Source organism: Polyodon spathula, chromosome 10, assembly GCF_017654505.1.
Source record: "Polyodon spathula isolate WHYD16114869_AA chromosome 10, ASM1765450v1, whole genome shotgun sequence".
Lineage (NCBI taxonomy): Eukaryota > Metazoa > Chordata > Actinopteri > Acipenseriformes > Polyodontidae > Polyodon > Polyodon spathula.
Window position 1 is genome coordinate 14,418,996 of NC_054543.1, and position 15,544 is coordinate 14,434,539.

The 15,544-nt window shown below is 46.1% G+C and overlaps 1 protein-coding gene across 2 annotated transcripts in view; it reads left to right on the forward strand.

Moving 5' to 3' along the window:
• Positions 1-15,544, forward strand: part of LOC121321863 (cGMP-dependent protein kinase 1) — a 168,897-nt gene that overhangs the window by 109,858 nt on the left and 43,495 nt on the right. The window lies entirely within an intron of this gene.

Sequence of the window (15,544 nt, forward strand, 5' to 3'; positions counted from 1 at the left end):
CCCCAGACCAGTCTGCGATGCATCTGTCTGCAGGACGAACTCTCGGCTGAAATCCGGGCTTATTAATGCTGGGGCCTGACTCAAATTAGTTTTAATAGATTCAAAGGCTGTCTGACACTCTGCACTCCACTTAATTTTATTTGGAGCGTTCTTTTTAGTGAGATCAGTGAGAGGGGCGGCTATAGTGGAAAAGTGTGGAATAAAGCGGCGGTAATAACCAGCCAACCCTAACAGTGATCTCACCTGGGTTTTCGTGGTAGGTACCGGTGAATCCAACAAAGCCTGGACTTTTGAAACCAACGGTTTCACTCTACCCTTACCCATTATGAAACCTAAATATTTAGTTTCTTCTTTTCCAATAGCGCACTTTGCCATGTTCGCTGTGAGCCCCGCCCTCCTCAGAGACTGTAAGACGGCTTCTAATCTAGTCAAATGTTCTCTCCAGGAAGAACTATAAATGACTACATCATCGATATACGCAGCTGCATACTCTCGATGAGGTTGTAAAACCCTGTCCATTAGTCTCTGAAAAGTAGCAGGCGCTCCATGAAGTCCGAACGGCATAGTACAAAATTGAAAAAGACCCTCTGGGGTTGAAAATGCCGTTTTCTCACGAGAGGCTTTCGTTAATGGAATTTGCCAATATCCTTTCGTCAGATCCAGAGTTGAAATAAACCGAGCTTGCCCCAGTTTGTCTAAGAGTTCATCTACTCGAGGCATGGGATATGCATCAAACTTGGAGATAGCATTCACCCTCCTAAAATCGATACATAATCGTAGTGACCCATCTGGCTTGTCTATTGGTACTATTGGGCTACACCACTCACTTCGGGAAGGTTCAATTACCCCAAGTTTCAACATACACTCCACCTCCCTTCGAACAGAATCTCTCCGACTCTCTGGAATGCGATACGGTCTCTGTCTAACTCTTAGACCTGGCGGAGTGATAATAGCATGTTCAATCAAATGCGTTCTTCCAGGCACGTTAGAAAACACATCACTGAACATTTTAATTAGATTGCTTACCTCTTCACGCTGATCAGGAGTTAATTGTTCCCCCATCGGGACCTCAATTGCTGACTCTGACTCAATTGAGGGTCCAAAATCCTCTCCCTCCTGTACAGGAGATATAAAATGGACTTCCCGTTCTTTCCACGGTTTCAGGAGATTAACATGATAAATTTGACTTTCTTTCCGACGCCCAGGCTGTCGGATCTCATAATTGACTTTACCAATTGCTCGAATAACCTGAAAGGGACCCTGCCATTTAGCAAACAACTTAGATTCCGATGAGGGCAACAATAACAACACTTTATCTCCAGGTCGAAAGTTCCTAATTCTTGCATTTTTATTGTAGCTTTGTTGCTGCTTCTGCTGTGCCGCTTTGAGATTGTCATGTGCCAATCGACCGACTAATTCTAAGCGATCGCGTAACTGCAACACGTATTTTACTACATTTTTAGACTCCTTTGACTGTTCTTCCCAGCCTTCTCTTATGAGATCCAAGATACCCCGCGGCTGCCGACCGTACAAGAGCTCAAACGGGGAAAACCCCGTTGAGGATTGTGGTACCTCGCGAACTGCAAAGAGCAAGTAGGGAAGCAGTTTAGCCCAATTGCGTTTTTCTTGATCTACAAAGCGGCGCAACATATTTTTCAAAGTCTGATTAAATCGTTCAACAAGCCCATCCGTTTGTGGATGAAAAACTGAGGTTCTAATTGAACGAATTTTCAATAATTTATATAGTTGCTGAATACAGTCTGACATAAAATTAGTGCCCTGATCAGTGAGAATTTCTTTCGGGATTCCCACCCTAGAGAATATTTTTACCAATTCATTCGCTACAGCTATTGCATTCATAGAGCGTAAGGGAACAGCTTCTGGATATCTCGTTGCGTAGTCCACTACTACTAAAATATACCGATATCCTGACTCTGTTCCCTCCAGAGGGCCTACTAAATCTACACCAATCCTTTCAAACGGTACCCCAATAATTGGAAGTGGAACCAGAGGTGCGGGGCGAACTGACTTAGGGGCAGCTAATTGACATTCAGGACACTCCGATACATACTTCCGCACAAGACCATAAACCCCAGGCCAAAAAAAACGGGCCAGAATTCGTTCCTGAGTCTTTTCAGTTCCCAAATGACCTGAAAATGGAATGTCATGCGCCAATCTCATGATTTCTGACTGAAAAGGCCTAGGAACCTGTAACAGGGAGAGATCTGTGCTGACTCTGCTGGCGTGTTCACGGGCTGCAGGAAGAGGGCGGCAGTCGCCCAACAACCGCCTGTGAGTCATGGCAGTGACACGGGGAGGTGGGAAAGTGGGTGTGTGGACTTTCCCCCTCTCTGAATGGCCGAGAGGCGGGTCTTGGGTGATTGTCGGTCCTATAAAATAACGCTCTGTTGTTTCCTCAGGTCTGCCCACTTAGACGCGCTAAGGGTGCGGACACTTTGATTCAGGACCGGGAATCAGCGAGACAGAGAGAGAGAGCGGGGAACCCTTGGGCAGACCCCGGCGTATTGTGAAAGAGCAGGCGAGATAGCCGACAGAGTAGGACGGTGATCCGGGTCGTGCGGGTAGCGGCGACCGGGATAACGCTGCCGAGTGCAGCACCTTTTATTTGTAGTTTTATTACTGTTTTATTTTCCCTTGTTCTTTTCGCCTTCTGTTTTCATTATTATTTCTTTGAGCACCTGCGAGTGCATTTGCAGGTCGTGTACCAGCTGTGGTATTTCCGTGGTGCTGTCTATCATCGTTGATAGGCAGCCCACGGTCAACAGTGCCCTCTACCGGAGAGAAAAAAAATACAAGGAAAGGAAAAGAGCCGGCCTGAAATAAAACTGGGCACCTGTGTGGTGTTTCCCAAATACACCTGTCTGTCTCCTTGTCAGTGAATTACCCACACCCCTTCCACACGTGGTGTCAGAAGTGGGATTCACTGGCACTGCCCCAAGCAGTGCAGCTATAGAAGGAGCAGACGAGCCATGGATGCTACGCAGTTTGCGGCGATGATGGACCTCCTGCGCCAGACGCTCACCGCAGCAGTGCAGGGGGCGGCAAGACCCGCAGCTCCAGACCCCCAGTTGCAACGCCCCACAAAAATGACGGCCGAGGATCGACCTGACGCCTATTTGGAGGTGTTTGAAGCTATGGCGACCTCGGCCGGGTGGGATCCAGCCCGGTGGGCTAGTTACCTGCTTCCTCAGCTCACGGGGGAGGCGCAAGCAGCAGCGAGAACGCTGTCCCCGGATCGGATGATGGATTACCCCACGCTGAAAACCGTCATCCTTAATCGCGTGGGGGCCACACCGGAGGGGTATCGGAAGAAATTCCGAGAGGAGCAGTTTGCGGTAGGGGAGCACCCACGAGCCATCGCCCACCGTCTGAAGGATTACGCACTGGGTTGGTTGAACCCGGAGCTGAACACCAAAGCCAGGGTGGTGGAGATGATCGTGGTGGAGCGCTTCCTGGAATGTCTAGCCCCGGGACCTCGGCTGTGGGTCCAGCGGCAGGCACCAGACACGCTGGACCGGGCGGTCGAACTTGCCGAGCAGTACCAGGCAGCAGAAGCCAACGCCCGCGAAACTGCCCGGGAGGAGTGCGGCTACTGGATCGTCCCCTCAACTGGCCCCAGAAAGGGCGAAGGGACTGGGGGGTAGGGGTAGTCCAGGATTTGGTCGGGGGGTGTCGGCGGGAGCTCCCGGCCCGGGTACTGGGGCAGGGTGGGGATACCCACGGGCTGCTGCAGTGTCGGACCGGGGTCTCGCGCGGACGCCTTATCGGCGAGCCCCTTTTATGGCTCCAGTGTTTCCCCCTCTTTCCAAAACTTCGGGGAGAGAAACCAGCCCACCGAGGTGTTGGACGTGCAGGGAGGTGGGCCACCTCTCCCGGGACTGCCCCGTGATGGAGTGTGACCTCAGCCGACCAGGTAGGCACGTTCAATTACCTCAGTCGCTTCAGCACACGGGTTTTGTTATTCCTGTGACAGTGGATGGTACAAAAACCCAGGCTCTCCTGGATTCAGGGTGTGGTCAGTCTCTAGTACAGGAGAGCCTAGTCTCACCGGGGCATAAACGTATATTGGGACGGGTGCATATTAAATGTATTCATGGGGATGTCCGCTCCTATCCCAAGATAAATGTGTGTATGACTATTGGCCAGCAGGTGACGCAGGTGCAGGTAGGATTATGTCCTCGATTGCCGGTACCAGTAGTTCTGGGACGGGACTGTGAGCAGTTTAAAGATTGGTTGGCTGCTCTGACAGCCCCGTCTTCTTTATTGGCTAAGAAAGAGGAAGTAATTGGAGAGATTTTTCCCTTTCGCGATCCAGAATGGTTTTGCCATAGATTTAAACCCCGTAAAACTAAACGGGAGCGTCGGATCGCTAAGAATGAGGGCTGGCAATGGAGGGAGTCGGAGAAGTTTCAGGTGGGGGCGGTTGGTGAAGAGTCCGGGGGGGAGGTCGCGGAGCCAGCGCAGGGGTCTGGCTCGGCTGCCTCTGCTCGGGACCGACCTGACCCCGAGTTGGAAGCCATGGGAGCTGATTTCTTAGCTCGCTCCCGTGACTTCCGACTCGAGCAAGGGCGTGACGACGTGCTGGGCAGGCTCTTTGACCAAGCAGCGGTGGTTAATGGTCGGGTGGTCGAGCCCAGACGCGCCGCCACGTACCCCCACTTTGAAATTGATCGAGACCTACTGTACCGTGTTGATAAATTACCCCAGACCGGTGAAGTGCGTCATCAGTTGCTCATTCCTCAGCCCTTTAAGGAGGATTTGTTGCAGCTGGCTCACGCTATTCCCCTGTCTGGTCATTTGGGAAGGGATAAAACTAAAGCAAGGCTTGTGTCACGGTTCTTCTGGCTGGGGCTGGATGGCGATGTTAAGCGGTTTTGTGAGCGTTGTGGGGAATGTCAGAAGGCCAGCCCTAGAGCCGTTCCACGAGCCCCTCTGGTGCCTTTGCCCCTAGTGGAAGCTCCGTTTGAGCGTATTGGGATGGACATAGTTGGGCCACTAGAAAGGAGTGCGGCAGGATACACCCACCTACTTGTCATTCTGGATTACGCTACGCGTTATCCAGAGGCAATTCCCCTCCGATCTATGTCCGCTAAGTCTGTTGCCAACGAGCTTGTGAAGGTTTTCTCCCGGGTGGGGATTCCCAAAGAGATACTAACCGATCAAGGCACCAATTTTATGTCCCGGCTAATCCGCGGAACATGTAAGCTTTTGGGAATTAAGACCATTAGGACCTCTGTGTTTCATCCTCAGACAGACGGTTTGGTGGAACGCTTTAATAAGACCCTTAAGAACATGTTGCGCAGATTTATTCGTAGTGATGTGCGTTACTGGGACCAGCTGATTCCTCCCCTTCTCTTTGCGATCAGAGAGGTTCCCCAGGCTTCTACGGGGTTTTCACCATTCGAGCTGCTGTATGGGCGGAGACCCCGGGGCGTGCTCGATCTGGTCAGAGAGATGTGGGAGGAGCAGCAGGACAATTCGACCAATACAGTCCGGTATGTGTTGGACCTGCGCAAACGTCTTGAGTCTGTTGGGAAATGGGCGCATGACAATTTGCAGCAGGCGCAGCACAGACAGGAGACACAATATAACCGAGGAGCCCGGTTGCGCACATTTCAGCCGGGGGATAAGGTACTTCTATTATTACCCAGTTCTGAGTCGAAACTCTTGGCTAAGTGGCAAGGACCCTTTGAGGTTACACGCCAGGTTGGGAAGGTGGACTATGAGATCTGCCAGCCGGAGCGACGGACAGAGAAACACATTTACCATATCAATCTCTTAAAGCCTTGGTTACAGCCAGAGGCGTTGTTAGTGGCGCATGCAGATGACGTCACGGACCTGGGACCTGATCTTTCTGTGTTGGCAAGAAAAGGATCGGTACAGATTGCAGAGAATCTGACACCAACGCAGAAATGTCAGGCTCACGGTCTGGTGGCGGAGTTTCCTGACGTGTTCTCTTCCGTCCCGGGGCAGACTCGAGTAGCCCATCATCACATTGATATTGAGCCGGGGGCGCTAGTTCGCCAGAGGCCGTACCGTATACCTGAGCGTAAAAGACAGGTAATAAAAGCGGAAATTGACGAAATGCTGAGACTGGGGGTAATAGAAGAGTCCCAAAGTGACTGGAACAGTCCGATCGTTTTAGTCGATAAGCCAGACGGGTCAACTCGATTTTGCATTGATTTCAGACGAATCAATGAGAAATCGAAATTTGACGCTTATCCGATGCCCCGAGTAGATGAGTTGCTGGAGCGTCTAGGCACGGCTCATTTTATGACGACACTGGATTTAACGAAGGGGTACTGGCAGATACCCCTGACCCCGGAATCTAGAGAGAGGACGGCGTTTTCGACTCCCTTCGGGTTGTACCAATTCAGGACCATGCCCTTTGGGTTGCACGGAGCCCCCGCCACTTTCCAGCGGATGATGGATCGCATCTTGCGGCCCCATCAGCAGTACGCCGCTGCTTACATAGATGACGTGGTTATCCACAGTGAGGATTGGCCGAGTCATCTGTGTAAGGTAGCGGCGGTGCTGCAATCCTTGCGGGAGGCGGGGCTCACTGCTAACCCAAAGAAGTGTGCCATTGGGAAGAGTGAGTCGGAGTATTTGGGGTATCGAGTAGGGGGCGGCCAGATCAGACCGCTAGTTGCTAAGGTGAAAGCCTTGGCTGACTGGCCGGTTCCTACAACCAAAACCCAGGTGCGCTCTTTCTTGGGACTAGCGGGCTATTATAGAAAGTTCATCCCGAGTTTCGCTACGCTCGCTGCTCCCTTGACAGACCTCACCCGGAAGGCTGCCCCAAATACGGTTCAGTGGACGGAGTCGTGCCAGAGGGCCTTTCTCGCCTTGAAGCGGAGGCTGTGTAGTAAGCCAGTACTATGCAGCCCGGATTTTGGTAAGAGGTTCACCCTGCAGACGGATGCGTCAGAGACAGGTCTCGGGGCAGTGTTGTCGCAGGAGGTTCGGGGAAGCGAGCACCCAGTCCTGTATATCAGCAGGAAGCTCCTTCCCCGCGAGAAAAATTATAGCACCATCGAGAAGGAGTGTCTCGCGGTAAAATGGGCAGTCGAGTCACTCCGGTACTACCTCCTGGGGCGACACTTCACCCTGGTTACAGATCATGCCCCCTTAGCATGGCTTCACCGGATGAAAGATAGCAATGCCAGAATCACGCGGTGGTACTTGGCCTTGCAGCCCTATGCCTTCAGGGTAGTCCACCGAGCAGGAAAGCTGCATCAAAACGCAGACTTTTTCTCTCGGGAAGGCATGGGGGTGTAGGATTTTCGAATGAACCGGTGGTGTCATTCTGAGGGGAAGGATATGTAACAGGGAGAGATCTGTGCTGACTCTGCTGGCGTGTTCACAGGGCTGCAGGAAGAGGGCGGCAGTCGCCCAACAACCGCCTGTGAGTCATGGCAGTGACACGGGGAGGTGGGAAAGTGTGAGTGTGGACTTTCCCCCTCTCTGAATGGCCGAGAGGCGGGTCTTGGGTGATTGTCGGTCCTATAAAATAACGCTCTGTTGTTTCCTCAGGTCTGCCCACTTAGACGCGCTAAGGGTGCGGACACTTTGATTCAGGACCGGGAATCAGCGAGACAGAGAGAGAGAGCGGGGAACCCTTGGGCAGACCCCGGCGTATTGTGAAAGAGCAGGCGAGATAGCCGACAGAGTAGGACGGTGATCCGGGTCGTGCGGGTAGCGGCGACCGGGATAACGCTGCCGAGTGCAGCACCTTTTATTTGTAGTTTTATTACTGTTTTATTTTCCCTTGTTCTTTTCGCCTTCTGTTTTCATTATTATTTCTTTGAGCACCTGCGAGTGCACTTGCTGTTCGTGTACCAGCTGTGGTATTTCCGTGGTGCTGTCTATCATCGTTGATAGGCAGCCCACGGTCAACAGTGCCCTCTACCGGAGAGAAAAAAATACAAGGAAAGGAAAAGAGCCGGCCTAAAATAAAACTGGGCACCTGTGTGGTGTTTCCAAATACACCTGTCTGTCTCCTTGTCAGTGAATTACCCACACCGGAAGGTGGGAACCAATAACTGTTTTACGAGCTGTCCCGTCCCGGGAGCCCGGGTTATTCTATATAATAAGTGCCCAGATACAGAAAAATGCGGAAATACCACCGGTTGTCCTTCCTGCATATCCTTCCCCTCGATATATCTAACCCGTTTCCAAGCATACTGTAACGTGGGATCATTTTGTTGTTCATATCCCAAGTCAATATCTCGGTCCCAATGGTTAGGTACACAGAGAGGAGTGTCTTTTATTACATGACCTTCCACCTCAGTAACCTCGCAGCCCCGGTTACACTGAATACCTACTCCCTTTCCTTGCCGTTTCAACGATTGGTTTACTTTTGTGTCAGACCCCTCCCCTTGTCGTCTCAGAGTTCCCTCATATTTTTCCACCCGACGCTCTCTTTTTGTTTTTCTTGGGCGGATTTTAGGGTTAAACAGGTCGGATTGCAACGGAAAAATCTCGCCAATTGTTTTCTCCTGTTGCTTTAATTGTCCCCTGGTAGAAACTAAGACCATTTCCCGACCTAAAATACGATCAAAAAACGGCCAGTCTCTTCCCAGGAGAACAGGGTATGGTAAACATTGCGCTACAGCCACTTTAACGCAAGCTGAATAATCACCTACAATAAGTCTAACTTTAGTGGTGGGATAAACCCGAGTTTCTCCATGAATACAGGAGATAGCCACTTTACCCTGTGGCTCCCAGGCTACCCCATCCAAGAGAGCTTGCCGAATCAATGTTTGTGCACACCCAGAGTCCGCAAATGCGTAAGTACTCTTTCCCCCGACCTGTACTCTTAACTGATAAGGGCCCTCCCGACATTCCCCAGTGTTCCTACCTGTTACTGCTGACCAGGATCTTGTCGCCAGGTCCACCTTTATTACTGGACAATTCCTGGCAATGTGTCCAGGCTCATTACATTGGTAGCACACTTGGTTAGGAGGCATCAACGGAGTTAATCTGTCCTGCGAGTCCGCGACCGGCAGGTTAGGGGGATTCTCTCTCGCCCAGGATGGGGCTAACCTTGACCTCCATGGTCTGAAGGTCCGGTTACCCCCTCTGGGCTTCATTGGTTGGTTGGTCCGAGTTAGTTTAGGGGCAGGAGTGGGGTCTGACCCGGCACCTTCGTTTGCGTCTTCGTAGGCCTCCGCCAGGAGGAGGGCATCCTCGAGAGTGGTAGGTCTATTCCTCTTAATCCACTCTCGATTCCCTGGCGGTAGTATAGACGCAAACTGTTCTATAACTATTTTCTGCACCAGTTCTTGGGGTGTATGTTCTTCTGGCCGCAGCCACCGGGTGCACTGATCTAAAAGATATTGTCCCGCAACCCGGGGCCGCATCCCCTTGGACAGCTGGTATTCCCGAAAACGGCGCCGGTATGTTTCCTCCGTGATCCCGAGGCGTGAGAGAATGGCTTCTTTAACTTTAACATAGTCCCCTGCATTCGTGGCCGTCAGGGCTCGATACGCTGCCTGAGCTTCCCCTGTCAGGCAGGGTGCCAATTTCATGGCCCAGTGTTCCCTAGGCCACTCTGCAGCCTCTGCCACTCTCTCAAAAGTAATCAAGAAAGCCTCGGGATCATCTTCCGAGGTCATCTTCTGAAGATTAGGCTGAGCTGCAAACATCCGGGCAACCGCTCTCTCTGATGTTGATATTGATAGTTTTTCTACCAGCTGTCCCAAGAACTGGGTGAGCTGTTCCAGGTGCCGTGTCTCTCTCTCCTCTCGCTTCTCCTCCTGCTCCCTAAACATTGTCAAAACTGTAGCTGGATCCATTTTCACTTCTGACACCACGTGTGAGGCGAGAGGGTATTAAATGGAATGTCCAGACAGTAATTTATGTGTACAGAAATAAAATAATTTATTTTTATTTTCTATACACAACAAAAAGGATTAAATAACAAACGAAAAACAAAATGGTGTGAGGGAAGGAGTGCAGGGGTGAAATCCACAACAAACTGATGACTCGTCTTTAATTTGTCTTCGTGGTGACCATAAACAAAAAAAAGACAAAAGAAATGTTAGTATTTCAAAAAAACCCGCTGCACAAAACCAGTCTCTCCCTTCACCCGTGACTCCTCCTACTTTTTCTTTCGGACCAACCCCGAACACAGTAGTACGTTCCCTTTAGTATGTAATGTCCCGCCTCTGTAGTCAGTGGAACACCAATCCCCCGCTGACACGTGTCCTTTTCCTTCACTTGACTCCAGTGGCTGGAAGTTACATACTCGTACTTCCGCCCCTCACCAAGGTGCCGCCCCTCAAAAGATGACTTTTGCCATGGTCACGAGATCTTGGTAAGGGAAGTCCCGAGTTGGTTTGATGCCACCTACTGTCGGGAGGCTGAATCACAGACCGAAACCCCTTTGACTCATCACAAATACAAATACTAATTATGAAATCATATATTTTTATTTCTTAAGAATATTGTAAAAATCCCGGTATTAGGCTAGTTTCACGATTTCCGCACAGCCTGTGAAATCGCAATTTACACAGGGCCATAGACATGAGAGCTCAAAACATCTGAAAATAACTTTTTGTTTAGGATTCCTTAATCAGCTTGGGAGAGTTGCCAGAGAGACTACCAAGCTAATTATTAAAAGCCGTCTACTTGCAAATATAACAAATTTTGCTGCCTCAAGAACTTGAAAGCTTAAAGTGTCAGTTTGGGATTAGAGCTACAGTAAATATGCTAAAATCTGATTCTTCAGTATTTAGGTTACTGACATGAAAATTGTGTGTTTTTGCTTAATTAACATTTTAGAAAATTAAAATGGCAACCTCTAGAGTCTAGATGATCATTTACGTAAGGTTTTAAATTAATACAACATACGTCCAAATATGATGTTTACAACAGTAAGTGACCTGTATTTGTAGTTAAATTAAATCAGGCAATGCCAGGCTCCTGTTTTTATACCAGTAGTGCTCATAGGCATACATATTGTATGGACTGAAGTAAAAACACAGGCCAGCATTGTTCTGTGTGACCCAAAGGTTGTGGATCTTAAGAACTATTTTCCATTTCTCTTCTTTGGGTGCTGTAACTTTTTGTTTTGTATTACATTGACGTTGTGCTTCCTAGTTGCATATAAAGTAAATAATTTCCAATTAGTCCTCATTAAAAGATAAAACACAAAGGAGTGAGATACTAAATGAGTTTATATCACCTGGCTAGAGAAAGCATAACTCTTCAACCATAACCAAAAGCATATTAAAAATATTAATATTACAATACACTTTTTGAAAAGTTTTTCTAGTTCTTTAAAACACAATTGTCATTTATTTCTAATTAGATTTAAAAGAATGCACTAGTTATGGTTGTTGTTCTAACCACTTTAATGTAAGTTACTGTGACAGAGACAGAATGATACTTGGTGATAAGTCTCTATCCCAACCTGTGAGGGCGCTGTGTAAAGGGAACAGAGTACCATTGACTGGATGGCTCGACAATTCATTCCCAGGGTTAGATGGAAGTCGGCCATCTAGAAAGGGGGCGGAACTACAGTACACCAAGTCATCAACCCAGAATAGAAGCAATGTGGCAACCGCAGATTGGAAGAGAAACAGTTGCAATCTCTAACCAAGTGAGCTTGACTGATGGTATATAAGGGGACGTAGCAAGGTGATTTGTTCTTTTGTATGGCTAAACACTGTACCGGAAGGAGAAACATATTTTTATCGTGATTATTTTGTTGGTTCCACTAAAATCTACTTGTTTGGTGTTATTAGACAGCTAACGTGATCCGGAGCTGTCGCTACAAGCCAGCACTTTGTGACTTTGTGTCAACAGTGGTGATCCAATTTGGTGTGCCTCTAAATGTTTTTGGAAAGGTAGAAATGTTGGACAAGGCAGAAGTTAAACTAAGGTAAGAAGCAAGGCAGTGTTACGCTGATGAGGCCACATGCCAAAATGTTCAGGATTATTAAATGAAATTTGAAGCAATTGCATAAATAAAAGTACAGAAAACTCAGAGGAAAGCTTTTCTTGAAAGGTACTTGAGCAGACTCTCAAAAAAAAGGATGAACAATGGTTTATATTAACGCCAGTGACAGTGGACTCCCAATGCTGTCTGTTTGCTTGTTCTGCTGCTGTGCCATAAAAAATACATTAAAAGCTTTGTAATTAAGAGTCAATGATAATTAAGCGTTTGACTGCTGAGTGAATGTACCCTGCGGCAGACCTGTTACCAGGAGGGCAATTAAACTGCTTTCTGCAAAGAAAGCAAAAATGTAGAAGGAGTTTGACAGGGAGAGCTGTTAAGTGAACTTTTCATTGTGTGTGCTCAAAGTTAAAGCAAACAAAAGTAAATCAATTCTAATGAAAGTGATGAAAGGAAAATGGGATGTAGGGGATTTAAAGACCACCATAGTTGGTACAGGTGGAAACGCTGGGGGGAAACGTTGGATATGTAACAGTCTTTTCACATATACTTTATTATTCATAATTGTGGGACAGCTAAGGAGCTACTAACCAGGTTGTGGCAGGAGTATTAGGGACTAAGCGGTGAAATGAGCCTGAGTAGCTGAGCTTGAAACACTTGACCAGATTACAGGGTGTACTGTACCAACACATTTACAGTATCGTAAATACCATAATATCCCAAGGCTTTGAACATACTTCAGTACCTTTGCAGGCTGTATTGATTAACTGAGCTACTACTTATGAATGACAAAGGTACAAAAAAAGTTCTAATGTGTATATGAATACAAATTTCAACTTTTCTCTGCATCTTCCCTTATAAGTCTCTATGGTTGACTGGGCTTGGAGCTTACGTGATCAAAACATAGTGAATTAGAATAGATAAGCAGAACTGTAGGATAGCAAAAATGATTAATGCATGCGGAAGCCACAGCTATTTAAGGTTCATTTCAGAAATTATGAATATAATATGCAAAGTTAAAATCCTCTGTTCTAACTACTGGAAGACCACATTGGTAGCTACAAAATCACTGAGGCCCCCTGCACCCACAGGCTATGCTGTAAGAGCTGATGGTCATAATAGGGTTTTTATTAGCCCAGTTTACTAATGAAACTATGCTTTACAGTGTACATTTTTTTTTTTTCTTGTTTTAATGGGCAAATCTGGTTAAATACATCTTGTAGAAGTTGGTTGGTTGCTACTGATAACAAAAAAAGAGTTGATGAAATGGCTCTCTGACACCTCTCGAGAGCCTTCATAAGAATGCAGTGCTTAGCAAACAATACTGTAATAATAATCGTTTACATTTTGTAAATAATTTTATTTTGGTTTAGATGGTCTTTTTCAAATAACTGTGATAACTGATCATTTAAACAGGAAAGGTAAGACTTGGAGACAAGAGTGCAGTTTTGGCTAGAAATAAACAAGTAACTACACAAAAAGATGTACAGAAAATATACATCCATTCTTTATATAGTATATCATAATAAGCAATTACAAATAAAAAGGCCCTGAAAATTACACCAGCATCTAGTTTTAATTCCAGACATCTGTTACAAGTTAAGCAGTGGGCGGGCATTCCCACAGTGTTCTCAGTGACATTAAGTGCTTTGTGTCAAGGGTTAATGGTTTAATCTTTTTCCATATTGTGTGTGTGCATATGGGGCCACTGCTAACATCGTTTTCTATGACTCTTACTGTTGCAATGTGGAATCACAACCAGACAGTTGTGAAATCTGCTTTATAAATAATTCAAAATAAAAGAACACAGCTGGCGCCAGTCGATATGTTCCAGACAGATTACAAGATTAGGGAGAAGAGCCGATTTCAACATTTTTCTTGCAATATATGCTGACATTGTGTTTTTTTTTGTTCTTGACAATGTGTTAATTATCTTGATTAAATTAGTATAAAATAGTGCTATTGTGTTCAATGTCTTTTGATTAGACTGAAGTAAGTTGAACACAATCTTTAAAGGTTATATATATAGAATGAGGTAAGGCCTAGGGGAGTGCAGTGTTGCTGATTTGCTTCCAGCACCCACTGGTGTTTGACTCAAACTACTTCATGTGTATTTACTACCTTTTACCTGCAGAATATAGTGTTTAAGGTAACCTCCAGGTGAGATATCATAATAAACAAATATGATTACAAATGTATAGTGGCACAACCCCAATAGCTAATGTGTACACCCATGAAATTTCTTACTAGTCACATCCGCATGATGGGAGATACTATGGAAACTTATATGTCATTGTATTATTCTTCATCTTCAAGGGTAAACTTTGAACCTGTTTGTTGAAGACATAAGATTTCCTGTTCCTCCTTTTGGTAGTTTTGGGTCATTGATCAACCTTGTGTTTCACGCTTTGCTCTGTAATTCTGGGATTGTATCATACAGAGGTGATGACAAATTTGTCGTTAGTAGATGGTGACGGCCAAGAGCGGTTTTGGACCCATACCCAGAAGTGACAGGAAATAGTTTTAGAGATCAGACCAGGACAAACTGGAATTTCATCAGGCTAATGTGTTCTGAAGTAGGATCCCAGCTGCATTTGTCCTTCCGTTTTGTTTCAGCCGTTTAAAGTTGTATTGAGTAATTTTAACCTTTGGGTGGCTTCCACATGATATTATTATAAATAGTTAGTGCTTAGAGGCGCTACTACAGTACAGCTAAAAACTACTACCATAAAGCACTTATCTGGGATGAAGCTTTTATCATTTTATGATTAAACATCCCTAACAAATACACTTTGAAATGTTATATGTTTTCTTAATGTTTATGATGATCAAAGTACATTAAAACTTGGCAAGAAAGTATGCAAGCTGTTTGATGGTATCAGGGAGATGTGGTAAACTCACACTGGAAAGGGTCCTGCCCCTGCAGTGAGCGAAACACACCATGAATCACTACTACCTAATTAGGTCAAATACCCATTTAGATTTTTTACTGATACATTTAAAGTATGTGGGGGTCTCATTTCAAAGCTGTCAACCGAGAATGTACTTATTATTTGAAAGGGGAAAAGTCCATGTTAGAGATCTTAATAGTGAGTTGTTCGGTTCTGTTTTTTGTCAAATTTATAGTTATTTTTATGGTTACAGCATCTCTGAAAATTTGAAATTGTTTTTAGTACAAAATATGTCCAGTTGTATGTGTTGATGCTGTATAAACTGGCCTACCCTTCCTCCGTTGTACAGATAAGAACTTGACATTTTAGTGAAAATACCGAAGCAAGGATTTTATTTTTAGCATGACCTTTCAGCTTGTTCCTTTTCATTATATGTTTGGCTCACAAACATCTCTTTGTAAAATGTGGAATTAACTTTTATTGCTTTTTCTTTCATCGTATTTATCACATAGCCGTAGCACCTAGTATTTGACATTTTATATTTTCTACTGTGTAGAAAAGGAGACTATAAAGTGTTGCATTAAAAATAGTATTTTGTCATATTAAACTTTAGCAAGGTATGAAACTGTTAAGTATTTAACCAGTAGAAGATGATTGACAGAGATTGTGGTTATAATAATGTTAGATATGTAACTGATGATCTATATTGTTGGCAAGGCTTCAGTTA